This window comes from Lissotriton helveticus, chromosome 3_1, assembly GCF_964261635.1.
Source record: "Lissotriton helveticus chromosome 3_1, aLisHel1.1, whole genome shotgun sequence".
Lineage (NCBI taxonomy): Eukaryota > Metazoa > Chordata > Amphibia > Caudata > Salamandridae > Lissotriton > Lissotriton helveticus.
Window position 1 is genome coordinate 793,114,252 of NC_136061.1, and position 27,134 is coordinate 793,141,385.

Sequence of the window (27,134 nt, forward strand, 5' to 3'; positions counted from 1 at the left end):
ATTCACAAGAAGGGATTAATTTCTGACATCCGCATAAACATGACAACTTTGTTTCCCCAAGATAAAACTGATCATCAGAGTTGTGGAAACAATAGATAGATACTTCACTCAGTCAATCGTGCATGCTTCGTTTCACCGGAGGTGCAGAGAAATGGAGAGACGGGTGTTTACAATAAAAGTATTTATTGAACAGTCTTCTTTATCAAGCATAACAAATGAACTGCTACAACCGTAAAACTGGCTGTAAAATATAATGCATACAGTATAAAGAGTAGAATACAATAATACTGTAAGAGCATTGTATGGTGCCTAAACCATAGATAAATACATACATAAATAACAGAGGCTAAAAGTACTCAACTGGTGCTTCTAAAATACGCCTACCCCGATGTACCTAACCTAATCTTAGTACGAGGGAAGAAGTAAGTGAGATGTAGCATAAATGTAATATTCTTTTTGCCAAGAATCTGTCTATGGTTCTCTTAGGGTCTAATCAGCTCTGTACCTTAGTTTGGAACGAAGAAGGTCAGGCTCAGGACACAATTTCCCAACAACCCGCAAGGGTAGCTTGGAAACACTGGAGCAGTATTTCTCGGCAGGAGAAAAGACAGCGTCTCTCTCAGTGCGTCTGCTGGAGGTTCGACTTCCTTCGGCACTTGCAGTAGCAGGGTGCGTCAGGCAAGTAGATAGTCGAACTGCTCCAAACCATTGTGTGTTTTGTAAGGCAAGCGTGGGCATATTTATACCTTGAAGTTGCTGAGTTTGACGTAAAGGTGGACATAATAACGTCATTAAAGACTCTCAGTCCTTTGAAAACTCCATGAGTTCTTGGACAAGTCAGTTCTCGAGCAAGGGAAAATCCCTAGCTGCTGAAGCCGAGTTTTCCAAGAAATCGTTGTAGATTTTCGGAACTAGTGGAAGTAGCCCTGCCGTATTTAGGCTGCATGAGCTATGACTAAATATGGTTATGATTCTTATGCCTATATAAGGACATAGTGATTTATACCTATATATGGGCATGATTCAGGAAATTTACAATAGTGTCCTAAAATGGTTCACAACAACCCCGTGCTAGCAACATCACTGGGCATTTGAAGATTGAAAACAATTGTTTCAAAATAAGATTGGCATAGCCTATAGAGTGCATTGGCGTTTTTCCTTATCCTTGCAGGAATGCAGCCGATGTTGGTACACCACTCAGTCTGTGTTGGATGAGCTTTTGTTTAAATTGTATTGACATGCAAATAATTACATTTGGTTGCTGACCAAAGTTGTCGTATTTGTTTAAAATCGCCCAGGCATGCACATGACAGGCTACCGTTCATTTATCTGCATCTAGCGACTTCATGAGCACTACTTTGCTCGTGAAAGCGTAAATATTTAGTGATGAATAGAAACCCTTTGCCATGTATTGGTTTGTGGTCAATACAAAGAAGGTTGAAGGTGGGTTTACTGGCAATCGGTACCCAATGTAGTGCCCCTAAAGCAGGAGAGTTATGTGCTTGTGACTTTACCTGTAGAGGTAGTCTGACAGCTGATTTCTGAATTCCCTGTAATCTCCTCATATTTGTTAGAAGTGAGCTATGATATGAGCCATTGGTATAATCAAGATTTGATAGGAGTTGCATGGAATTTATTATACAAAATCTTTATCTGGCTAATTTATCCACTTGGACGTTTATTGAGAGCTTGGAGTCCATCGAAATGCTGAAGTTCCTTGCCTCCTTTATTATTTTTGAAGGTGTCCCAGATCATCAGGCTAAGTGCAGAGAGGGTCATACATTTTCCAGCAGCCACAAGTGAGTATTTCAGTTTAGCACGCATTCAAATTGAAGTGGATCCATGTCATCCACTGATTAATGGCCCGGAGGCAGCTACATTTTTTAGAGTTTACAATGTCCTGTGGCTTGCTAAATTAAGATGTATCTGTGTGTCAACTGCATAGTTATTGAAGATGAACTGACAATCATCAATAAAATCCTGTTAATTGCTTCATGTAGATGTTAAAGAGCATGGTTGAGACGATAGAGCCTTGAGTGACTTGTTCTATTATGCTATTATGCTATAGGGTTTGGATGAGAAAGAAAGAATATAGATGACATTGTTCTATTTTGTAGGCAGGACGGGATCCAAGAGAGAGAGGTACCCCCAATGCTGAATTTGTCAAGATATTGTATTAGTGTGCTATGATCGACTGTGTTGAAGACAGCTAAAAGGTCCAAGGGAAGTAGAGCAGCAACCCCATTCTGGCCTACTGTGATTTAAAGGTCATTACAGATGTAAATTAGGGCAGATTCAGTGCCTCTTCCTGGTAAGAATCTTGTTTGGAAGTTGAAAAGTAGGTATTTTTTTTCAATGAATTTGGACATCTCGGTGAAGGCTGCTTTTTCTATACTCCTGCTCAAGAATGGACAGTTTGCTATAGGGCTGTAGCTGTTGGGGTGTGGAGTGTCCATGTTTGTTTTCTTTAATAACAGGCATGTGTATGTCTTCTTTAATTCTTTGGGAAAAATTCCTGTTATTAAGATGTTGTTGATCAGTGTTCTGACTCGGGTGAAGGATGAAGTTGGTAAAATATTTTTTGGTAGATTTGTGGAGGACAATGGTCAGGGGAGTAATTAGCTGTCTAGCTTACCTTAACGAGTGCAGAAACTCAGTTGATGATGATTGTTGAAAGATGTGGAGATGCTTTGTTAACCAACCCCCGGAAGGGTTTGTTGGAAATGGATTGGTGCTGTTGATTTTTCTATGTGTTAAGGAAGTATTCAACATGTCTGCTTTGACTGTGTAATGATTTGCCAGTTTGTCTGAAAATTCTTGAAATGGGATCGGGTCATTCTGCGCATTTTGGTTTAGGAAATTCTGTATTTTAGAAAATTCTTTCATGGCACATTGTCAATTCGGGTTGAATAGTACCGTTTTTAGCTTCTTTGATTGTTGACTTGTACAGCTGTTATGTCTGTGCAGGTGTATTTTGTCTGGAGGGTTGTCTGTTTACCTTTTTTATTTCATATTCATCCACCTGGCTTGTTTTCTTTTTGTTGTGTTTACATGCTTTAAGAGGTATTAATATCAAATGCTTCATGTAGCCACCCATAGAGTTTTTGAACTGAACTTATTGTGTTCAAATATGCATTGGAGGTAAGCTGGGTCTGTAGGTGCCCAAATTCAGTTTTTTCCAACGTCAATATAAAGTTGCTAACCATCTCTCCCAGTCCGACCTTAGCAAATCTTACCATCCCGGTTCTTCAATTAACGATCCTCCTCCCCACTACTTCGAACATGCCCGTTATTCTAGGGACCAGCAAAATCCCTTCCTCTTCCGACTCCCCCCGATCCCTCCTCAACTCACCATTATCCACTCATGCCTGTCCCCCAAAAGCAACCCCAAACCTCTCGCCTGCATGCTGGTGAACTGTTGATCTGCCGTCCCACACACCATTGACATTTCTGAATCCCTCTTAAGCAAATCTATTGAAATGGCGTTCCTCACAGAAAGCTAGCTCACTGACCACTCAACGAGCATGCTTGACCTACTCTCCCCCTCGGATACTCTGTCCTCAGGAAAGACAGACCCGACAGAATAGGGGGTGGCTTAGCCATAATATTCAAAAATGAACTTCAGCTCTCCCTTGTTAATAATTCTGGCCACTCCACCTTCGAATACCTTGAAGCTGAACTGAAAGTTCAAGGTTCCCACCCAATTCATCTGTATAATATCTACCACCCTCCTGGTGATCCTCATCCCTTCATTGATGAAATATCTGACTTTCTTACACAATCCTCTATATCCAACTCCAAAAATCTCTTCCTTGGAGAACTCAACCTCCACTTGAATGACTCCAAGGATCCTACAACAACCCTCCTCACCAATCTTCTTGAGATCTATGACCGCAAACAACTATGCCAGTCCCCAACCCATACCAAAGGAGCCATCCTGGATGTCATTATTATCAACAAGGACTTGGCCTCACTGATCAATATCATCCTCATTGACTAGTTGAACCACCACCTCATAATGTTCACATTTGCTACCACGTCTCCTACCCCCCACTAAAATCATTAAACTGAGGAAATGGACCAGAAATCTTAAACGTGGAGTCAAGATGGCGGGTTGATGCCGCTAGCAGCTTAAATGTAAGAAGCCGACAGCGGAAAAGCAGAAAAGTGGAAGAATATCTACTGTTGGTGCGCTCGAATGAACTAACCAGAAGTGGAAAGGTTTCTAAACAGAGCAACAGAGCAACGGAGAATTTGCCGAAGACGCTGAGGATGCCAAATTAATGCTGTCAGCTGCTTGTGATTCTTCTGTGATCATTCTGAACGCTGAACCTCGAGCGACCGGGCAGCTGAGACATCGGACTAAGGGACTAACTCTCAAGTTATTTCATGAACTACCTCACGAACTACCCCACCTGAGAATTTACCTTTTGGGGATCCGAATGCTGCAGATCCTTAACCGTCTGAACCGCCTGGGCAGAACGATACTGCCGGCGTGGAAAACAAGACGAACCTTCTCATCGCAAACTCGCTGGTTTAGCTGGGCGGGTCTAGGATCTCTCGTGGTGCAACTGAGCACAGCTACAGCCGAGAGGCGAACGCTGGGAACCACACGGGAGAACGATAAAGACATAGACATGGCTCCTAAGTTGAACACCCGATCTACACGGACCGGCAAACCCGGCGGGCAGGAGACTTCAGGTACTGTCAACGCTGCTGCCTCTAAGGGTAACTCTAAATCAGGTGAAAGCACTAACAATGTTAAAGGGGAAGCGGCGGCGGTAGGAACTGCTGAGGGGGATAAAGGAAGTTCAATTTCTGTTACAAGCCAAGTAATCAGCCCGGGTGTGTTTGTTAAAAGGGCTGGTAGAAATATTGAGACCAAATCGCTTACCGGTGATGAAGTAAATCTTAATATTACTTCAATTGTCCACAACAAGATGTCTAACCCGCCTGTAGATCATTCAGAGCAGTCTGTGCTAGACGACAAGGCAGCAGGCGAAAGGCAATCAGAGGATGATCTTAATCTAATAACTAAAAACAGGGACGGAGCCAGGGATGGAGCTAAGACAAAGACAGACTGCGAGAAAGTGGTATTAAGTGGAAATCGCTTATAAAGCGTAAATGACATAACCTTAAAAACTCTACAAATTTCAGAAACTCCAGAAACTTCAAATTCCGGCAACGTGATAGGCCCTGCTGATATAATACCAACAACTCAGCTGACAACAGACCCCAATAGACTTACAGACCCTAACATAATCAGCGCAACAGAGAGCATACTGATAGACGAAGCTGAGGCTAACGACAATGGATCTAACCTTGAATATGAAAAGGTGTCTGAAGGGGGCGATAGTGAGACAGAAAATACACACAACAGACCTAACAATCTTAAACCATCAGTCTCAAGGAAAGCTAAAAGCAAAGCTAGGAACAAACTGAAAAAAGCTCTTAGCAAATCATTGTCTAAAGACACTTCATCCTCCTCTTCTGTATCCAAAATGGCGCTAAAGACTCAAATTAACGTTGGTGATAGCCCACTCAGAAAATGGATACAAGCTAAAGGGGGAGTAAAAAGTATGGCAATGAGGCTTTCTGGAGCTAGTACTGAAGAAGATTTGTATCAAAAAGGGGGAAGGAAAATGAGATCACTGGTCTATTAGCAAGTACAGACACAATGATAGACGAAATCACGTTGCCAATTAATACAGCCCAGAATGATACGGTTATGGGCACAACAATAGATACGAATTTGTCTAGTCCTACTTTAAATTCTCCAGTCGATTTAATCCAAGATCACAGCTCCAAAACCTCACAGCTAACCACAGCGGATATAGCTCCTAAACCCACGGTATCGAGCACTGGGGGAGAGAACGACATAGCGAATGATTCATTTGAAATGGTCCGATCTGATATGGAAATATCTAAAACAAGCTATATGCCCTCAATAGCTAATGTGCTGACACCAAGTTCTTACAGTATTGAATCTGTTAGCCTAGCACAAGATGAAACGACCTTGAGGGCAGTAACTATTGAAGACCATCCAAACTTGACAACTATGGATATGATAATGCAGACTCTTACTGCTCAAAGACAAGAAAGTCAGCAGCATTTCTTGCAGCTAAGAGAAGACAACACAAAGCTTCAGGCCTTCATGAGCGAAGTATGTGAAAAGCTTGGAGGAGTTACACAAGACATGGAGGATCTTAAAAACGCGTTGCGGTAGTCGATGAAGGAACTACTCGTACAGACGAGCTAACCAAACAACATGCCACACGTATATCCAAACTTGAAGCAAAAGTTGAGGATATGGAAAATAGGGCACGTAGGCATAACCTTAGGCTGTTTGGGATCCCAGAGGGGGCAGAGGGAGCTGATGCTAGGTCATACGTAGTGAATTTATTTCAAAAAGCGTTTAGCGACTTATCCGACTGGGACTGGGACTCTCAATTGCAAAGAGTACACTGACTACCTCTGTTCCAAAAGAACAAAAATAGTAAATTTCCTAGACCTATTTTGATATATTTTGGAATTTTTTTGCTAAGACAAGCTGTATCACTTAAAGCTAAACCTAACTGCCCGGTTACTATGGACAATTTAACCTTTTTTGTACGATCAGACTTAAGTAAGGGAACAATGGATAGACGGTGGGAGCTTAGAAAGTTAATAGACTCTTTTAAAGCTATCGACTGTATGGGCGTTTTTTTTTTATCGATCAAGAAGAGGCGGTTACGGCTCTAGAAAAATTTACACTTGAAAGACAGAAATGAAATTGATCATACGTAGGGTGATGGGTGTTTGTACTTAAAATGCAAGAATATGCAAGAATATAATGGGGGTTAAAAATTGGGTTGAATTTACGCACTGTATGGTTGGTGCTCACTGTTTTATATATATAACTCTCATACCTCTCATACCTCTTTTTTTTGTTGTGCTTCTTACAGACATAATGAATAATTTATCTAACAAGCGGGTAGAAATTGCCTCCGCGATTGCCACTTCATTAAGCTGCCACTTCAGCGGCAGCAAGGGATAGAGGGGTGCTCCCCCCAAAGGGACTTGGGAGGGGAGGGAAAGACAGGGGTGGAGGGAGGGAGGGAAAAAATGGGGGAAAAATGTATTGTAAGGAAGAAATATGGTGTGGACAAAGTAATGAAATGTTTTAATAGAGACTTAATGCAGAGGAAAGACAAGGAATATAGATGTAAGCAATGTCTAAGACAAAATTGTTAATTTGGAATGTTGCAGGCCTCAATAGTAAGCAAAAGAGGAGACTGGTACAGGAGGAGATGGGCATGTATAAACCACAATTTGCTCTTCTCTCAGAAACCCATATTAGCTACCAAGATAGGAAGTTGCTCTCACAAATGGGGTATGAGCTTGTGGTCTGTTCCACTCTGGGTGCCTCCATCAGGGGGGTGGCTATACTAAAACAGAAAGGACTGGGGCTAGAAATCTTAAAAAAATCATCAGATGCACGGGGGAGGTGGGCGATAGCTCAAGTTCAAATGGAACATAAGAAGTTTGTCTTATGCTTGGTTTACGGCCCTAATATAGATGACCCTAAGCTGTTTGAATATTTAAGCATTGAGCTACTAGAGTGGGAGGGTGAAATGTTAGTGATGGGAGACTTTAATTGTGTAATAGACTACAAAATTGACTCTACAGGACACGGTTCCCCTTGTAGGATGCGTAAGGTCAGATCTGCAATTCTGGAATTAGGTAGACTGCTTAATATAAAAGATGTATGGGGCTCTAAACACCTTAATCTTGCCGGGCATACATACTATTCAGCGCCCCATAGATCTTGCTCGAGAATCGATATGGTGTGGGCGACTAATCAAATAGTGGACAATTGTAAGATAGAACTGTGTCCAAGGATCACCTCTGATGACAATCCGATATTATTAGAGTTTGAGAATGGTGATTAGAGGCCAGAATTAAGACAATTCACATTTCCGAGATATTTACTGACTGACCTGGGTTTCGTGACTCTCCTAAAAAAACACATTAAAGATTTTATTGAATTGAATATTAACTCAGCTACTATTAACGTAGTTTTGGACGCATGCAAATGCAGTATTAGGGGGCTTACTCAACAATACATCTATAGAACTAACGCTGAAAACCGTAGAGCAATAAAAAAAACACTTCTATTATACTGTTAATGGAGCAGAAATTAGCTGACGAAACCAAGCTACTAAATGGAAACATTGAGAAGATAAGATTTGAACTATTAAAACTACAATCTTCTCTCAAAAAAACGTTAAGAGATAGATACTGTGCCAAAATACATAAATACAAACTAAACCAATATGAAGGAGGAGACAGAATTGGAAAAGTACTCGCATATAAAGTTGCGGATAATAAGGCGAGAACCAGGATCAAAATGATTAAAGGGTCTGACTCAAATGAATACGATCAATCAGAACAGATTCTTGGCCAGTTTGTCAATTACTACCAGAATTTATACACTCCTGATAATATTCCCACCAGAGCTGGAATCACACAATATCTTGATAAATATATGCTTGTACAAAAAGATACTGTTAAGGAAAAACTGCAACTTCTTAGCTCAAAAATAACACAATCTGAAATAAATGCAGCTATTTTAGCCCTACCACCGGGGAAAGCTGCCGGAGAGGATTGTTTGCCCATGGAATTATATAAGACCTGTGCACAAGAATTACTACCTCTGTTTGAAAATGTCATTCATTCTATAGACAGCTTGGGGAAAGTTCCTACGTCATGGAAAGTAGCCAAAATAGTTTTCTTTCTTGAAAAAAAAAACATCTGAAGATTATGGCTCTTACCGGCCGATCTCCCTGCTCAACGCAGATGTTAAAATCTTCTCTAAGATACTAGCAAATCGTCTAGCACGTATCATGTCGACCCTGGTCAACTCAGAACAGCATGGTTTTGTGATGGGGAGAGACACAACGGCCCATGTGAATACTGCGATCACAGCCTTCGATGTCGCCTCAACTACTCTCACCCCACTCGGAATGGTCATGCTAGATGCCGAAAAAGCATTCGATCGAGTGGGGTGGGAGTATTTGTGGGAGGTATTAAAGAAGGTAGGCATTCAGGGTAAATATTTACAGTGGGTGTGCTCGCTGTACGACAGCCCCCAGGCCAAAGTTAGCTATGGTGGAAAAGATGCAACAAGCTTTTTTATAGGGAGGGGAACCAGGCAAGGGTGCCCTCTGTCCCCTCTGCTTTTTGCCCTTTCTTTAGAGCCATTCTTAAATGCACTTTCTATGCAAGGAAATATTCACCCATTTTTGCACGGCGGAGAGAGCTTGAAAATCACTGCTTTTGCAGATGACATCGCCGTATTTACTACAGATTTAGTTAAAGCTACACCTGAAATATTAAAAGAGGCTGCATACTACGGCCATGTCTCAGGGTACAAACTTAATGTAGGTAAGACGCAGGTAATTGCTAACTACAAACCTCTGGAATCGATTTCAGGCTTATGTCAAAGTGCGATTTACTTAGGCATCAGATTAGCGTCCAGTATTGATAAAATCATCACGCTAAATTACGATTCTCTCTTAAAGGAAACAGAAAAGTCACTAAAAAATTTCACAAGATTCCTATTAGTCTAATGGGACGTATCAACCTAGTGAAAATGAAGATTTTGCCGAAGGTGCTATACCTATTCAGATCTATCCCTTTGCAACCCAAAAACTTCTTCTTAAAAAAACTTGAGGGTATCTGTAGCAGTTTCATATGGGGTTACAAAAAAGCACGTAGGGCAATGAAACTACTAACACTGCCAATAGAAAAGGGTGAATTAACATTTCCTGATTTTAGGCTTTATTTCTCTGCCACCTTCTTTTGCCGTATACGAAGTCTGATAAAAAACGACAGCTCGTTATTCTATCACCGGCTTATGTTGGGATCTGATTGCAACCAATTTTTACACCGCTTGCATGATCCTAACTATTTCAAGCGTGTGAAATTTAAGTCAGCCAGGCACATTAAAAACATTTGGGACCAAATAATGACTATTGGGAAAATCACCTTTTACAACGCTGAGCTCAGAATATGGCGCAATCCAGGACATCCCGATATCTTCTCTGATGGAGCAGGTCTTCTCTGGGAGAGACATGGCATTAATACACTGGGGGACCTATATGGCCAAAATGGCTTCATGGATTTTGAAGCACTTAAAATTTTGTATAATTTAAGGGATAATATGTACTTTAAATACATCCAGATAAGGGATCATCTGCCCTCTAAGATGAAAATTACGGAAGTAATAGAATCAGATATACTTATTTGTCTATACTCGAATAAAGTAAAATCATTAATAAGTCTGGGGTACGGACTCTTAACACAGGGCAAAAATGAAGTTTATATGAAAATAGCTGCTAAATGGTCATCCAGACTGGGTATGAATATTAATCCCATACAGATTTCACATTCTTTACGCCATATAAACTTGATTGTCCAGTCTACTAGCTTGAGGCTACAGTCATACAGAACCATCACACAACTCTACTATACACCACAGAGAATAGCTAGCTGGGTACCGGGTAATCAAGCAAATAAGAAAACTAAGTGCCCGAAGTGTGATCAAGAAGCGGCAGGCATAGAACATATGCTCTTCTCATGCCCAGCACTTTCACCATTTTGGAAAGGGCTGACCGACATCTTAAATAGCAAACAAATCGCTACACCACCCTTGTCAGCACAATTGGTCTTACTAGATATTCAGGAAACTAATTGCCCTTACAAAGATTTAATAACTATTATTTATGCATGTGCCAGGCTAGTCATCGCTAGACTATGGATATCCCAGATGTCTTCGAGTGGTGGCTCTTGGTAAAAGAAATTAACACTATGGAACTGTCGTTAGCAAGACACAGAGGGCTTAAGGCTCTCCAAAAGAAGGAAAAAATTTGGTTAACTTTTTTTTGAATCGTGATCTATTCAAACTAGAAGAGAACGAGGCCAGCTCAAATATTGGTCTATTATTTGTAAGACTGTATCTTTTCTTTCTATTATCTTCGTCAAAGATTAGTATTTGTCAGACCTCTGCCTCTAACGTTCTTTGTCTCTAAATTGCTTACACATTTTGTATTGTAATTTCTTTTTATATATTTTTTTAAACGTATACTACATGTGTATTTTGTAGTTTTGTTCTTCCTTCAATAATAAAAATATTTTAAAAACAAACAAAAAAAAAAAATATGCATTGGAGGTAAGCTGGGTCTGTAGGTGCTCCAAATTCAGTTTTTTCCAACGTCAATATAAAGTTGCTAACCATCTCTCCCAGTCCGCCTTTGCAAATCTTACCATCCCAGTTCTTCAATTAACAATCCTCCTCCCCACTACATCCAACATCCCCGTTATTCTAGGGACCAGCAAAATCCCTTCCTCTTCCGACTCCCCCCGATCCCTCCTCAACTCTCCACTATCCACTAATGCCTGCCCCCCAAAAGCAACCCCAACCCTCTCGCCTGCATGCTGGTGAACTGTTGATCTGCCGTCCGACACACCATTGACATTTCTGAATCCCTCTTAAGCAAATCCATTGACATGGCGTTCCTCACAGAAAGCTAGCTCACTGACCACTCAACGAGCATGCTTGACCTACTCTCCCCCCCGGATACTCTGTCCTCAGGAAAGACAGACACGACAGAATAGGGGGTGGCTTAGCCATAATAATAAAAAATGAACTTCAGCTCTCCCTTGTTAATAATTCTGGCCACTCCACCTTCGAATACCTTGAAGCTGAACTGAAAGTTCAAGGTTCCCACCCAATTCATCTGCATAATATCTACCACCCTCCTGGTGATCCTCATCCCTTCATTGATGAAATATCTGACTTTCTTACACAATCCTCTATATCCAACTCCAAAAATCTCTTCCTTGGAGAACTCAACCTCCACTTGAACGACTCCAAGGATCCTACAACAACCCTCCTCACCAATCTTCTTGAGATCTATGACCTCAAACAACTATGCCAGTCCCCAACCCATACCAAAGGAGCCATCCTGGATGTCATTATTATCAACAAGGACTTGGCCTCACTGATCAATATCATCCTCATTGACTGGTTGAACCACAACCTCATAATGTTCACATTTGCTACCACGTCTCCTACCCCCCACTAAAATCATTAAACTGAGGAAATGGACCAGAAATCTTAAACGTATCCCCCCTGGTGTTCTTGAGTCCAAACTCCAAGCTCAACTGCTCCTCACTCCTCTCTTACAAAATGCAAATGAGCTTATTGAATACTTTAATAAAGCTGTCACTAATGTCCTAGACCAAATTGCCCCACCTAAACTTAAAAATCAAAGGAAATTCCCCTCCAAATCTTTGTATAACTTATAGCTCAACAACAAAAATGCTCACCAAGAATGATGGAAGGAACATGGAGACAATATCCCTCTCCCTCAAACCTGACACTCCTCAGAGTAGCTAGATCCACACACAAGAAACACATTTTTAACGAAAAGTCATCTTTTTCCATACAAAACTTGATCGGGCCAAAAATAGACCCAGAGAACTGTTCAACATCATTTGTAGCCAAACCTCCTCCGCACCACCTAACCTGATGGCCTTGACCGCCAGATGTGAAGAAATTCCCCACTTCTTCTCGGATAAAATGGCCAAAATAGATCAATCCTTCCTTTTGACTCTGATCCCAACCAGCCCTCCCACTTACACCTGGCATCACCTCTAAAGCACACACCATAGTCCCCACATCGCCTGATCCCCGCACACCTGCCTGCTACTTCACCTCTCCTCATACACTCCTACTACTACACCCCCCTAAACTACTCCCCATTCCTTCCCATAACTACTCCTCTTGTACCCAAACTCACAACTTAAAAACAATGCCTCCTGGCATAATTCCCTCCCTGTAACAGAGCACGAAGTTCTCAGCATCATTGCTAAACTTAAACCTTCCTACCATAACAAAGACCCCCTCCCCTCAAACCTTATCCAAGACCTAAAACACATCATCACCCCATCTTTGACCACAAACATCAACACCTCCCTTGCCACAGGATGTGTCCCTATCGCCCTTAAACTTGGTCAAATCTCCCCCATTATTAAAAACCCTAATACCGACGCCAATGACGTAAACAATCTCAACCCCATCTCTAAGCTCCCTCTTCTTTCTAAAGCCCTCGAAAAATGTGTCTTGCTCTATTTAGACAAACACAATGAAAATGTCAACTTACTGACTCCCTACAATCAGGCTTCAGGAAAAGCTGCAGCACCGAAACTGCCATGCTAAACATTGTTGCTGACATCCACCACTCCCTCGATAATGGTGAGATGTGTCAACTTATCCTCCTTGATCTCTCCACAGCGTTTGATACTGTTAACCACTCTGCCCTACTTAATGTGCTCAGAGATCGCTGCGGCCTCAATGGTACTACCCACAAATGGTTTGTCTCCTACATACAACATCGAACACAGCAAAACAAAATTCAGGATTGACTATCTAACCCCATTCCTGTCTCCCTAGGAGTCTCCCAGGCATCTATCCTCTTTCCATCTCTCTTTAACCTCTTTATGCACCATATCACCTCTATGCTGATGATACCTAACTTTAATATAAGATCTAAACCCACGCTGACATCCTACACCTTAACAACACCCTTACTAAGATCCAAACCTGGTTCCAATTAAATCATCTCAAACTCAACCCTAAAAAAACTGAAATCATTCTCTTGTCCCCTAAAACTAACCCCCCTTATTCAAACCTGGATCTCTGACCTTAATGCCCTCAACTTCTCACTCTCCTTGTCCAACTCAGTCGAATCTCTTGGTATCACCAGCAACAAAAACCTAAATCTCAATTCTCACATCAAAAATTCAGCTGAAGGAGCCCTCTTCATTCTCCTTCATCTCAAGAAAATCAAGCCTTTTATTCCATCCGAAGACTTTAAATTAGTACTTCAATCTCTGGACCTTTCTCAAATTGATTACGGAAACGCCGTCCTCACCGGACACCCCAAAGTCCACCTAGCTCTACTCAAATCTGTTCTCAACCACCTTGCAGCCAGGCTCATCACCAACTACAAACATTTCGACCACATCTCCCCAGCCCTCAAGACTCTTAAATGGCTCCTCATTGAAGGCAGATCCACCTACAGAAATGCTTGCATTATACACAAAGCCCTCGATCAAAATACACCGCCATACCTCGCCAATAAACTCTGCATAGCGGGCAGCAAACGACCTCTGAGAAGCAATAACTCTCTCCTCCTTGTCCCAACCCTGCTAAAAAAGAAATCCACACAATCCTGCTCCTTCTCCGGAAATGCCCCAAACATCTAGAATGACCTCCCTAAAAACCTGCGATGCAACCCTTCTTATTTCAGCTTTAAAAAAGACATCAAATTGCACCTCCTCAATAAGTATTGGGGGTCTTAACCTGCACCCTAGTTTTGACCCTACTTGTCTTATATGTATATAGCTCTTTCTTATCTGCTTTTATGTGTTACTAGCGGCCTGTCCTACATTGTCCGGGTATAAAAACGAATGTCTGCAATGGTTGTAATAGGTATGACAGTGCGCAAAGACCCCCAAACCGTCCTGGCTTCTACGAAGGCTGAGCTCGTGTTTCCCCTCTCTGAAAGAGACAGTGTCCACATGCCCCTGAGCCGTCCCGGCTTGGTTGCCTGACGTACTCCCCACAGACGGCGTGGTGCACAGATATGCCACACACGGCAGCAAAGTCCGACGGCAAACCTTACCGAACGCTACCCCCGCTTTACAATGCAGTATGCGTCTCAGAATGCACACGCCCACAACAACGCTGAACGGCACGCACACCTCATGACGTACACAAACGCTAATCTCACTGTGATAGGATGCTGTTCCTAGGCTGCAGGCGTCTCCATGTGTTACAATGCTGAATGGTTAAAGCAGACGCCTACCCTCGCAGAACACACCTGACAACGTGCTCGAACGCTATTCTCATGCTGCAGGCGTCTCAGACATTACAATGGTGAATGCTGAATACACACGCCCACCCACACGCCCATCTCAGAGCTGGTGCTACTTCCAAGGGACTACTTTGTCAAACAACATACTTTGCCCTTCTGAAGTATATGTTTTGCTGGTTTATAGCCTATGTCCATCTGCCTTGCCTCACCTTTCCAATGCTGCATGCGGCGCTTCGGTTGGCGCTGTGGTTACGGAGCTTACCCGACTCAAATGTTTGGTCTCTCTCTTTATTATATTAGTATGGATGTATATTTACTAGCCATTTCTCTTTTGTTAACTTGTTGAAATTCTTTGCTGTTGAAATTTTGTTTCTTACCGTATCTTTCATGTAAAGCGCTCTGGTACCTCTGGTCCAGCCAGCGCTATATAAAACCTAAAAAAAAATGTGAGTTTAGCTAGTGTGAATTGTGGTGTCTTGTGTTGGAAGGCCACCAGGTGGGGGTCTGACCCATGTGACTAGACTAATACTTTGGAACGTAACTATGAGTGTGTTGGTGAAAGTGATATCTAAGATGTGTTCTGCAGTAGAGGTGAAGTTGGGGAGGAGCTGATATAGGTTGAGTGTATCTAGGCCAGTGAGGATTGTTCTTGGGTGGGGCATATTAAGATTGTCAAACCATATACTAAGGTCATCAAGGATGCCTAGGTTTGAATATGGTATCCGAATGTTTGAAACAAGTCTAGAAAGGTGTTTGGGAATATTCCATTGCTGGATGGTGGTCTGAAAAGATCATGAAAATTACAGGTAAATGTTGGGTTAGGGCTGCGTCTGACAATGGAGTGCCTCACAACCTTGTAAGGAAACATCCACAGCTATGGTGAGATTCGTTTTTTCCTTAAATATGACAGCTAAGCCTCCTCTTCTTTTTGTTGTTTTTTGTAAGGAGCTTTCTAAAGAATTGAGATCGGCTTAGCCTCTGCCCTGGATGAGAGTGTGAGGTCCCCTACTTGTTCTGTATCTAGAGCGCCAAATTGCTGTAAAACAACTGTGAGAGATGAAGGGTTCTTTTCTGCCTTGTCTTCACCATGTTGCATGAAGCTCGATAGTTCTCGGTAAATGGAAGTAAAAATTAAATGACGCCAAGACAAGAGCCTCATACTCTGATAAGAGCCTCAGAGTCAGTTGCAGCTGCCTTGCCACAGAATTTGTAATTCATAAACTCTGTCTGCACCTGAGTTGCAGAATTTGTTGCACTTCCACAGCCTAAGAAAATTATACACCATGTCAGAACCGTCAATCTTACTGTTTCTGTGGGAAGTATTGTTGAGGGTCTTGTGCCTGACCCTCCAATGCTCCTTAGTAACGTCTACCAGTTGCCTATCTCCCCAAAGCGTTGAGCCAGAGAACCGAGCAAGAAAAAGACTGGAATACAGCCTTCTTGAGAGATTTCATACATATATAGTATTTCTAGACGCACGTGACAAAGCTGGAGATGTTTCTCTCTGCAGTCTTTATTACCTGTTGCATACTCCTGGAGTTCAGCCTTCACTCACATTGGACATCTGAGAACTGGACCTCTCTAGGACGAAACATTAAACTACTGCATCTTTGAAGAACTTAAAAAGCGCATCTGCTTACGAGGTAAGCAAACTGTTACATTAAGTGGGCAAGGTGAAGAGGCACGTGCAAAGCTACAACGTCTACCCATCCCATCTAGATATCATTATTCCAGAAGAAGTCTTCCTAATCAAATCCCCAACATTCAGCCAACAACCGTCAGCCACAGAAGCAACGACTGAGCTACGATAAAATACATACAAAAGAATGTCAAAAGTTTTTCTATTGTACCTAAACCGTTTTGCCTTCACTTTGATATCAGCATGTCTAATAGAAATTCTTGGCTAATAACTATATCTACCCTAGCCAGCTCCAAGTAGTGGGTAAACTGTAGTGAGCTCCATCAACCTAAAGAAGTACTTCTCTTCTATCTTCTGCATCAGAGGCTGGTAGCATTTAATGTGTACCTTGTAGAATACTTCTGCTTGGAGATAGCGGGGAATAAGCCTGTATTTCATTCTCTGCTGAATACAAATGTACTTTTATATCACTATTGTATTCCTACCTCTGGCGGCAGTATCAATTTGTGAACTATTATGCAATAGGGGGGCACACACCCAAATAAAATACTAATAGGTATTGCGTGAAATTGGCTAATATTTTGTATTGGGTGAGCAGAAATAAAACAGGCGAACCATTCATTAAAAGGACAAAGGCAAACACTTAGCCAAGGATCTGGAAAACGTTTGGGTATGTTAGGAAAATAAGGTTCTCTCTAATACTGCAGTTGAACGGGACTGAAAACACGGCCCAGCTGGCATTGTGCCAAGCTGCCCCCAGAGAACAGGATCCTGTCAGACTCTGCCTTTGTGCCAACAGGTTGCTGTGAACTACTCTAAACGGAGCAGCAATATATTCGCCGGGCAAATCTTTGCCGAAAGATGTGATCACACTTCCTAATGTGACTCCACGGCTCTGTTAGTTACAGCTAAATTACATTATTATGACTTCATTGTTGAATTCAATTCTCCTAATTATAGCCTAAAGATGAAGATCTATTATTTGATTTTGCAACACCAAGTGCTTCTTCCCTAAATCATGTAATCTCTTGCAGTTTATTAATGTCAGGTTCAGGGAACCCGCAGAGGCTTGGTTGTTTGCCAGGCAGAATCACATTTTAAAATGTTCACTCTGTTATATTGCAGGGGGTTGCTTGTTACAATCTAATTATATTGTCACTTGAATTAGAGCAGGCAAAATTAGATTAGAATGCTTTAACCCGTTTGCAGGCCTTTTTATCATCATATGAGCACTTATGTGTGGTTCACCTGGCCCAATCCATATTTAAAACCGGTATTGAGCAAAATGTCGGGCCAAAGAGCGTATCCAAACCTCTGAATTAACTTTCTTCCTCTCTTCCCATTAGTGTTTTGTTTTAGAAATTGTTAACATTACAGTTTTAGATTGATAATTAAAAGGGCATCTTTCAGAATTGGAAATTGAAAGGACGCACTTCAGTTTCCCACCCTTTCACAAAGGGGTGAGCTCAATTGCTATTGTGAACTCATTAACGGTCTGATATATTAACATCTAAAATTGTAAATATGAAGCTGCGAAAATGAATGAATCAGAATATGTGTGGCTCTCAAAATGGCATGCACAAAACTACCCTAGTGCCAGATAGTGGTTCCTTAGGAGTCACATGAATGATTCTCGAATTGCACATCAGTAACCATAGCAGACATCCAATTCCTAGTGACTGATCGCTAATGTGACTGTGGAAGTGACTGGTGACATCACACCCAGGAACTTCTGACCCTGTGGCCCACTGGTGGCCTGGAGAGGAGTGAAAAGAGGTTCCCAGGGACAGCGTGGCTCCAGGACCCTTTGGAAAACACGTCAACACAGGTTGTTTAAAGCTTGCTTGTCAGAGAGTAAGAAAGTATCATGTGGGATCCCACAGGGCTCCATATTATCACCTCTACTTTTCAATGTGAATATCGACCCAATGACAACGCTCAGTTGCGTTGTCTGAACCTATAGCTACAGATGACACTCAGAATATTTTAGAGGTAAATGGAGATATTAATTAGATGCCTGATAGTCTTCACGAGTGCCATTCTTATGTTGAGTGGTGGATGTCATGGAAATAATGTAAACTTAATGGAGAAAAAACTGAGGGGATCTTAACAAGAAAATACTGAAGCATGGTATTAAGCCAAATTTGGCAACGCCACCCTCTGACATTGTCAAAACACAAGGATGCGCGTATTTACAAAAATTCAGCGCACCCGGCGTTTCCCCTAGCGCTAAAAAATCTGCCTAGTGCCAGTGCAGCCACCCTTGCAACATGGTGCAAGGGTGGCTGCGAGCGCACTAGGCAGCTTTGTTTTGCCTGCACTGCGCTGAAGTGGCGATTGTTTTTGTGGAGGAAGGGACACCTTCCTGCACATAAACAATCAATAATGGTGATTTGCTTTTTTTATGTGTGCTGCACAATGCAGCTCACATAGAAAGAGCAAAGAACAAGGAGAAATTAATTGCCCTTCTAAGACCAGGTATTACCTGGCCTTAGTTTTTGGTGCTGCCCCAGCCTTCCAATTCTGGAGCAGCGGCAAAAAGCATTGGGTGTTGCGGTGTAAGCTCACAGCAACACTCATTGGCCACTCTTTTGCCACAGAAGACTGTGGAGGAAAAGGGCATACTTACAACGTGGCATTAAGCCACGTTAAGTGGCTTAGCACCACCTTGTAAATATGGGGAATGGCACAACGCCACCAGTGGCATCAAGGGCTTCTAAATATGCTTCTGAGATTCTTGCCCCAGACAGAGGTCCATTGGTATGGAATCTTAAACTTTGGCCTTGCTCGTTAGGAAATAAAGCAACTACTTTTCAATATGATAAGAACTTGGTAGAAGAAAGCTGTTTGCACCAGCTATTTGTTCTAAAAAGAACTTTACATATTTTCTCTCAGTCACTGAGACTCCAAATTGCGAATGTGTTTATTTCGTCAAAACTAGATTATTAAATTGCTATCTATTTGGGTGTGCCTAACAAAACTTTGAATAAATTACAACTTGTACACCTTTACCAGCTAGGTTAATTTTTAGGTTGAACAGATCTGACTATATCTCCCCTGTTTTAGTGAAGCTACGATGGTCATGTAGAGAATTATGTTTAAAGCATTGTGCTTGGCTCACAAGGCGTTATACTAGCGTCGTCAGAGTACTCTAACTCAGAAGCTATTGCAATGTTCTAAGAAAATGGATTATTATATGGGGTGCGTCACTAGCCACCTTAAGGAATAATCACCATCCTTGTCAAGGTGAACCCTTAAAGGCACTAAATTAAACTGAGCTCTACCCACTAGTAGCTATGGCTCAGAGCAGACAGGCTTTTGCTGTCATAACAGTGAGAAGTACGCTCTCCCCAAATTGAAGTTCCACTCATCTCATATAGAGTGAGGCCGAACTTAAGTATGCCACTAATCCATCCCCTCTGCTGACATACTTCTCTGACAGACTGGACGAGGTAAGGGCAATCGGGCATATTGCAATTTGTCCGCCCACCCTATTTGAAAGGTTGGACAAATGGGCAGTTACTTTCACAGACTGCCATCCAAAACGTTGTGGTAAGTGAAATTGAAACATTTTTCATGGCCCCAGACAGCATGGGAGAAAGTCCCCATGGCAAGACAGTCATTGTTTTTTGGGGGATTTCGTTTTTTGAAAATAAAAAAAGATAATGAAAGAGCACCATTTGGCACCATCATGTTGACACAGCAACACAGCACGCCTCAAAACATTTACTGGACCCGCCTCGGCCGCTTGTAATGCCATTATATGAGATGTCCTCTGGGGTGGCACACATATCTTAATCAATAGTACGGTTAGTCCATCAGGATGACAGAGCATTTTACTCTGCAAATGAGACCCGTAGTCCTTTAAGTCCTCTGTAAGGTGGGAGAAGCTTATAGAAATTCCATTTAAAGCCTCCAGGCATCCTGTGTTACATGTCCTGGCTCAAGACTAAATATCGGGTGTATATAGCCCTATGTGTGGGAGCAGGACACAGCCTATTCAGGTGTAAGTAGGGTTGTGCCCTGCTCAGCCATTCCATCCTGCCAGCAATGGCCCATTAAGGCTCACCTAAGCTCTCTATCGTGTGGCTGTCTGGGGGAATAAAAAAAGCTAATTTGTCAGCCACACCGTCACGTGACCGAGACACAGGCTGCATGCACCAAATGGCTAAGTTAGGAAATGGCAACTTTCTCAAAGTGACATTTTCAAAATTGTAATTTAAAATTAAACTTTAACATGAGAGGGTTTTTCATTACAGTTCCAAATACATGAACTGGTTACCTGTTCCAATTTAGAAAGTGTTGCTTATTAAATATGAGAAGGTAAACCAATCCTATCCGATCGGAGTATAGGCCTTGCAGTAGTGAATTTACCAGGACCTACATGTCCTACTTTTTAAATACCATGTCCCATTTCTTGTGGGCTTTTTAGGACCTACACCAGGGGTGACTTAGATGTACTAAAAATGAAAGTTTGGGCCTGGCAAAAGGTTTAATTTGCCAGGTCGAGATGGCAGTTTAAAACTGCACACACAAGAAGCAGCTACAGGCTTGAGACATGTTTAAAGGCTACTTAAGTGCTTCGCAAAAAGTGTTGCAGGCCTATTAGTAGCATTTAGTTTAAAGGCCCCTTTACTAGGGACTTATAAGTAAATTAAATATGCCAATTGTGGATAAGCCAAGGTTACCATGTTTTAAGTAGGGAGCACATGCACTTTAACAGTGGTAAGTAGTGGTAAAATGTGCAGCGCTCTAAGGCCATCAAAAATGAGAAGAGCAAAAAATGGAGGAGGATGGCAAAACGCTTGGGGGAAGCCCACCGAAGTCTAACAGGTCCGCTAACATTGAAGCCAGGTAAAAGCACCAACAAAATGATTCTGCATAATCTGTATCATTGAAAGACGATTTTAATAAAGAACACCATTCAAAAACAGCTCTATAAAAACTCCAACTAGCAATGCAGGTTAATTAGGACTACAATTCTGCATGTTAGGTCAACCTAATAGCACATTAAGCATGCGCCAACTGAATGTCTATACCATGCTGTAGACCATATTCATGCCACTATGATACCTGTCAGCTTGTTTCAGGCTCTTTACTCTTTGTAGAAAGTGAAAAATGTGATTGATTTACAGAGAGGCTAGCTAAATAAATCATTGAATTAGACAAGAGTACAGTTATTGTCGAACAGGAGAAGAAGCTTCACAGAAAGTGAAATTTTTGGGAACAGTAAGATCTGATGCTATACCACAAATCTATACTCATAAGTATTGACAAGCTCCGTTCTCTACACTTAGGGGCCGATTAGGATGGTGGACGGATGCATGACCGCTGGGCTGGAGGCGGCGGAAAATGCACCTCATCGTCGGCCAGCAGTGGGCCTTCCGTCCGCCAAATTAGGAAGGGGAACTGGGCACATTTACCGTCCGCCGCGTAAAAACGTGAACTGCCGTGGGAACACACCAGATACCACGGCGGACAGAGCCAATCCAGGCTCACACGCCATGCGGAATGATGTCCCGACCGTCCGCAATATTACGATGTCGCAAACAAACCAGAACACCTCAGCGGAAACACCTCCATCTCATCGACGGCGGAAGCACCACAACGCAGAGGGAAGGCATTGCCACGAGACCCACTGCACGGACCTGAGCGCCATGGACCCAGCCCTACACGCTTTCCCGGCCCTGTTCCTACTTCACTACCAGCAAGTCATGCACAGTCGTGGCCGCCGCCGCAGGTACGCAAGCATGCAATACACACATACCACGCCACAGCATGCATGAACACTGGTACCTGTCCACACCAGACACCCTGGTGGGGACAGGAATACACACAAGTGCGCCCACACCAGTCCCACCTCAGCACAATAACCCCCCGCATCAGGCACATGCCTCCCACGCAACACCACAGCCAGCCCACAGACGGACTCCGCTGCACTGTCAGCGGTTGGGCCTGTTACCACAGCCACTCTGTCTGCGGCGGTCGGTTTTTCTATGGTTCCGTCCGCGTTCGGCGGTCTTTGGAGACATCTGTCCGCTGCGGTCAGGTTTTGCTGGAGGGGAATCCTAATAGCTCCGCCGGTTTCCCCACGTTGCTGTCGGACGGTCATTTCCCGCGAGACTGGCGGTCTGGACGCTTTCCGTCCGCCATCCTAATCGGCCCTTGAATCTGCTCTTTCAACTCTGGCCTCAAACACCGTCCCTTGGTTGGCTTCAGTTTTCCGTGCACTTAAAGAGATCAAATATATAAAAATATAGGTGTCTGGCATGTTTAGGGGTATTTTGCAGAATAGCAGTATCGTACAACAATAATAAGTGATGAGTTTATTGATCTTTATCAAATTGACACCTCTATGTCTGCTCGGAGCGCTGCTGTTCAGTGTCAGAACTTTCGAACTGCAGCTGAATTTCTAGCCCAGAGAAAGGAGGATGAAGAAGGGAGAATGGCAGAGGAGCCGGTGTGTCATACCACTGGGCATGTGAGCTGCAAGATTCATGAAAACATGACTATATTGAAGGCTCCCTTTTACAAGCAAGTGATTGCCGGATAGATAGGGAGCCTTAGAATTTGTCCTATTTGTGTCTGTAAAATGGAGATCACATACTAAGCTAGCCTTCATAATAATCTCTTGTGTTTATTTCATCGAATTGAAGTAGACATAACAAATGTTTCCATGCTTTTAATCTTCATTGGCACATAAAGACGGTACACAGTCAAAATAGCGAGTTGTAAATATCGACCTACAAAAATATCGAGTTAGAAATATCGAAGATAAAGAATATCGATGTCAAGAATATCGTTGGACAGGATATCGACACTAAGGTAAGTAATATCGATTTTTTTATATCGATGTAAGTAATATCGAAGTCAGTAATATCGATATTAAATATATCGATGTTAGTAATTTCGATGTTACTAATATCGATATTTGTACTATTGTTATGTATTTTAGTATGTATTTAATATGTATGTGTTATATGTTTTTTGTTAAGTATTTTACTTTTATATGTGAACTATTTTCATTTATTTATAATGTTATTTTTAAGTCAATTTTATGTTTTAGTACCGGAGCGGGTTGTGGGTTTATAGGGGAATAGGGTAGGGAAGTAATTTAATTATATTAAATTAATTATTACTTTTTAGGAATTATAAATTAATTGTAATTCATTTTTGCGTTTAAGTTCTGTAGCGGGTAGTGGGTTTATAGGGGAATTGGGTGGGAAGTATTTTAATAGTAATTAAGTAATGAATTATATTTATTTATTGGTATTGATAATTATTAATTGGCTATTAATAATTTTAATTGTTAATTAATTGTTTAATTGGTAATTAATATTTGTAATTGGTAATTAATTTATTTAGTTGGTAATTAATGTTTGTAATTGGTAGTTAATGATTGTAATTGGTAGTTAATGTTTGTAATTGGTAATTAATGTATTTAATTTCTAATTAATTTTTGTAATTGGTAATTATTTTTTTAATTGGTAATTTAAAAAAAATATGGGAAATTATTTGTAAATAATTGGAAATTAATGTGTAATAGAAAGTCTTTTTTTGGGTGTACAAATAATTTCATTGTTTAATGTTTTTGAATTGGCAATCAATTATTAATAATATTTTTTGTTTTTGTACAGTATTTTATTGCCTAATATTTATTATTTGGTAACTATTATTTATTAATTAATATTTATTGTTAATTTATTGTTAATTATTTATTCAAATCTATTTTTTTATATTAATGGGTCCTTTTCAATGATGTTCAGTTATTTAAAAATTACAATATTAATACATTTAAATATAAAAATTATTTATAAGTATGTTATATTTAATTTTTATGGTATCCAATGCTTTGCTTACTGTTGTACTCTCTGGAGTGGGAATAGTAATTTTTACCCCTACGTTATCCAACGCTTTCCCTACTGTTGCACTCTCTGGAATTGAAATAGTAATTTTTACCCCTCCGCTATCCAACGCTTTCCCTACTGTTGCACTATCTGGAGTGGGAATTGTAATTTTGACCCCTACGCTATCCAACGCTTTCCCTACTGTTACACTCTCTGGAGTTGGAATAGTAATGTTTACCCCTACGCTATCCAACGCTTTCCCTACTGTTGCACTCTCTGGAGTGGGAATAGTAATTTTTACCCACCCGCTATCCAACGCTTTCCCTACTGTTGCACTCTCTGGAGTGGGAATAGTAATTTTTACCCCTACGCTATCCAACACTTTCCCTACTGTTGCACTCTCTGGAGTGGGAATAGTAATTTTTACCCCTACGATATCCAACGCTTTCCCTACTGTTGCACTCTCTGGAATTGGAATAGTAATTTTTACCCCTCCGCTATCCAACGCTTTCCCTACTGTTGCACTCTCTGGAGTGGGAATAGTAATTTTTACTCCTACACTATCAAACGCTTTCCCTACTGTTGCACTCTCAGGAGTGGGAATAGTAATTTTTACCCACCCGCTATCCAACGCTTTCCCTACTGTTGCACTCTCTGGAGTTGGAATAGTAATTTTTACACCTACACTATCCAACGCTTTCCCTACGGTTTCACTCTCTGGAGTTGGTATACTAATTTTTACCCCTACTCTATCCAACGCTTTCCCTACTGTTGCACTCTCTGGAGTAGGAATAGTAATTTTTACCCACCCGCTATCCAACGCTTTCCCTACTGTTGCACTCTCTGGAGTTGGAATAGTAATTTTTACCCCTACGCTATCCAATGTTTTCTTTACTGTTTCACTCTCCGGAGTGGTAATAGTAATTTTTATCTCTATGCTATACAATGTTTTCACTAATTTTGCATTTTCTGGAGTGGGAATAGTAATTTGACGTTTTACGCTATCCGATGTTTTTAATACTGTAGTTTTTTTGGACTTTAAATAGTAGTTTTATTTATTATTTAGAAGGAATTTAGATAATGTATTATGTTATTATTTTAAAAATATTGAAAGTATATTTAATTTTTTTAATTTATTAAAAATAATTTTTTACTTTTTTATGTAATTATTTTATGTGTGGAGATCTATTTGTAATTTATAGTAGTTTTTAAATAATTTATAAGTAATTAAAGTAATTATTAAAATGTATTATTAAGTAAATATATAATATATATTTTACCTATGTGTTTAATTAATGTTATATTATTATATCTCTATTATTTATTAATTTTAAACATTACTAAATATTTTTAACAATGTTCATTTTATTTATAAGTATTAATTACTTGATTTTACACATTATATTTTAACAGATATAAAACGATATTTTTAGTTACGATATTTTCAACATCGATATTTTTGTTTCGATATTTTTGTACTTACCATGTTGTAGATAGGATGTCGATATACTTGCATTCGATTTTCCAGCGTCGATGTTTCTGTAGGTCTGTATTTTGTCTGTCAATATTCTGTCATAGATCCCATAAAGACATAAGCAGGCCCATTGCTATTTGCCTATTTTCCTAACACTAGGGGGCAGATTTATTTTAACTGGCGCATCCCCAGGGATGCGCAAGTTATCATGCGCCACAGTGCGCCACTGCTCCGCCACCCATGGTGCGCCGCATTTATGATGCGGCGCACCATGGTGCAAGGCAGTGAGGATGCGTGACGTATCTCTCGGCGCACGGGCGACGCATTGCAGGAGTCATGTCGCAAGTGCGACATGACTCCTGCAATGCACAGGGGCCACCTATTCAATGTATGGTGCGTCACCCTTACGCCTGCTTCAAGCAGGCGTAAGGAATTGACGTAGAAAGTGACTGAGTGAAATCTCATAGATTTCACTCAGCCACTTTTAGGAGGCGTTCCTGCGCAGGAACGCCCCCCCTGCGCAGGAACGCCTCCTTATGGCGCAGGGGTTTCCAACGTGACGCATCTCCTAGATGCGTCACGTTGTAAATAGGGCGCATTGTTTGCGCCGACGTTGCGTCACATTACGTTACGCAATTGCGGCGCAAGGAGGCGCAAGAGCCTCATAAATCTGCCCCTAGGTTTGGAGCAGTTGTACAACTTTTTTTGCATTTCAACATGAATTCCAGAAGCTGGGACAGCCAAAGATTGCTAGAATTGGTTCTGGAATTCTGTGTAAAAATCCAAGCACTCACATGTAAAATATTTCTGAATCTGTAATTGGATGCCTGTGTGATGGTGATAAGTAAAGGGAAACACAGTATGTCAGTCATGGATGCAACAAATGCTTACATTGTCAAAAGTGAAAATGTACATGTTAAAATATAAAGGCACTAGCTATTACATTTCATTCATTCTGGGCATGTGCTTGATTTAATACACAACACATTCCCATACCTTTGAGAATCTTTTACGTAGCTGTCTATTTCAACAATATTTATCTTCTCTGAAAAGCAAAATTGTTTAGCCTTCCGCCCGTTAGCCAGCAAATTAATGATACCTTTCCTTTTTTAAATTATTCAAAGAGATGTGTGAATAGTGCAAACATGGGGCCTGATTTTGATTTTTGCAGAGGGGTTACTCTGTCACAACGGTGAGGGATATCCCGTACGCCGAAATATAAATCTCATAGGACATAATGGGATATATAT